The sequence below is a fragment of the Chinchilla lanigera genome, unplaced genomic scaffold, assembly GCF_000276665.1.
Source record: "Chinchilla lanigera isolate Chin_1 unplaced genomic scaffold, ChiLan1.0 scaffold00032, whole genome shotgun sequence".
NCBI lineage: Eukaryota > Metazoa > Chordata > Mammalia > Rodentia > Chinchillidae > Chinchilla > Chinchilla lanigera.
In genome coordinates this window covers 4,954,581-4,956,967 of record NW_004955433.1, presented here as the reverse complement: position 1 = coordinate 4,956,967, position 2,387 = coordinate 4,954,581, and the positions used below count along the sequence as shown (strand labels likewise).

The following is a 2,387-nucleotide window of genomic DNA, read 5'->3' as shown; positions in this document are numbered from 1 at the left end:
TGATATTTTAAAATTACCATTTATAATAATAAACATTTATAAATAAGTTAATGAAAGCCTTGAAACACTATATTGGAGAATTAAGTCCTAAAGAAAGGGAAGGAAATATTATATCTTTGAATTGAAAAATCATACCTTACAAGCACAAATTCTGTTCAAATTGTTCCATAGAGTCAAAACTCAAATACAATCCCATCAGATTTTTTGTGAAAATTGATTTTAAAAGATCTTGAGGCAGTCATAGTATATGCAAAGATCAAATAATGAAGACAATCTTGAATAAGGAGACAGAAGTGTTTGCTGAACATTAAAATGTCAGTGTGTACCAAGCCTGGTAAGCTTCTGCCAGAACAAACAGAGCAATGAAACAGAGAACAACAGGTCTGCAGCATATTGTCATCGAATTTACACCAAAGATCTCACTGAAGTTCAGTGGGGAAGGACAGTTGTTTTAAGAAACGGTCCTGAATAGGGGGAAAAGATCAAACCTGACCTGCATAGCTTGTTTTAGAGTTGAGAGACACAAATTTGAAAGGTAAAATCAGGTAGCATGGAGACATCATCAGACCCTCAGGACAAGGAACTATTTCTTCAACATGGCAAGAAAAAGCACCAACTACAAGGAAAGACTGATAATTTAAACTACATTTCTCTTGGGAGCTTCTGTGCATCAAGGCACCACCAAAAGAACAAAAATGTCACCAGTGTGGTAGAAATAATATTCGCATCTCATGAAATAGTTTCCTAGCTGTTCATCACAAACCTGCTGAGTGCAAGTAATGGTGATTTTTTTTCTAACACCCTCACAATTCTAAATGCTAGACATCTGAAATTAGTATCACTGGGTAGAGATCAGAATGTCAGTGGGCCCTAGGAGAGATCCTGTTCCTTGCCTGTTATAGCTTCCTTTATCTGCAGCATCTAGTCTATAAATCCTCATCACCTTATGTTTTATAGCAGTGCCAGATCTTCTGTTTCCCTCTTAACGTGATTCATATGACTGCATTTGTAAACTACTTGGGTAACCCAGAGAAATATTGTCATTTTAAAATCCTAGATTCAGGGGCTGGGGATTTAGCTCAGCGGCAAAAGCACCTGCCTAGCAAGCGCAAGGTCGTGAGTTCTGTTCCTGGTACCAGAGAAAAACCAAAAAATAAAAAAATTTAAAAAAATAAAAAATAAAATAAAATCCTAGATTCAATCATATCTGCAAAGTCTTTATCATATAAAATTATATTTGCAGAATCCAGAGATTAGCACCTGATATATTAAGGGAGATCTCATACATTTAGGGGGCCATTATTCAGCCTGTTACAAAATATAGCTAGCAGAGGGCTCAAATCTAGACTATTAAATATCTATAAGGAAAAGGCGATCCAGTAAAAACTCAGACAGATGCTTACACATAATTTTAACATGTCAATAAATGTGAAAACTATGCTTGGCCCGGTCAAATCGGGGGGAAACATAAATTAATAGCACAGTTAGATACCTCTGCAAATGGTTAAACACAAGACCAACAACCTCAAGTCTGGATGAGAATGCTGAGCAACTGGAAGTCCCAATCCAATTTTGGGAAGAGTATGAACAGCTAAAAGTAGTATAAAGAATTGTTAATATTTTCTACTAAATGAGACACTAACAACAATATGTGACCCAGCAAGTCAACTACTAGGTATATTTCTTATTGCAATGTGTGCACAAGACAGATCCAAGAAACTCGCCTCAGTGTTATTCAGAATAGCCTAAAGCTAGAAACCAACCCAAATCTATTGGCACTGTAATGAATAACACATGGAGATATATATTATTCATAACAGATTTGTCTGTGCTCCACCTATATCCCATGGAACCCCTCTGCCATCTTCACGGGTGTAATTCAACTGCAGATTTCAGGAACACAACTTAGCTCATATTCAGAAAGCCAGAAGCATCTGGAAATTTACGTATCTTATGGGCAGCCTTTAACCCAAGAACATCAGGGGCAAGTGTGTAAATGTCCCAGTGCCGCTGCCCCTGACCCAGATGCTGATAAACTTAAGCTGTTCCTTTGCAGACCTCCCTGTGAGCTGGAATAAGCACCACTCTTCAGATTCAGCCTTATGCTGTGCGTTTCTTTGGCTTTCAGCCTCCTGGTCCCACTCCCATACTCACTTATTTCTTCCCTTGAGATTTTTATTAGGAGTGATAAAATCATTTTAAGAAATTCTTTGCCTCAGGTTTTATGCCTATGGAACACAACGTGAAACACAGTCAAATGTCAAGATCAACAAAGTGTTACTGTCTGTTAAATGGATGAATCTCACAATAGGTTTTTCTTTTGTCTTTTTTTTTTTTTTTTTTAATCTCACAATAGGTTTTTCTTTTGTCTTTTTTTTTTTTTTTTT

At 36.7% G+C, this 2,387-nt stretch overlaps 1 protein-coding gene across 5 annotated transcripts in view; it reads right to left on the bottom strand.

Moving 5' to 3' along the window:
- The window catches only part of LOC102025938 (chromosome unknown open reading frame, human C4orf22), a 576,439-nt gene that overhangs the window by 201,052 nt on the left and 373,000 nt on the right, over positions 1-2,387 (bottom strand). The gene's annotated exons all lie outside the window — the stretch shown is intronic.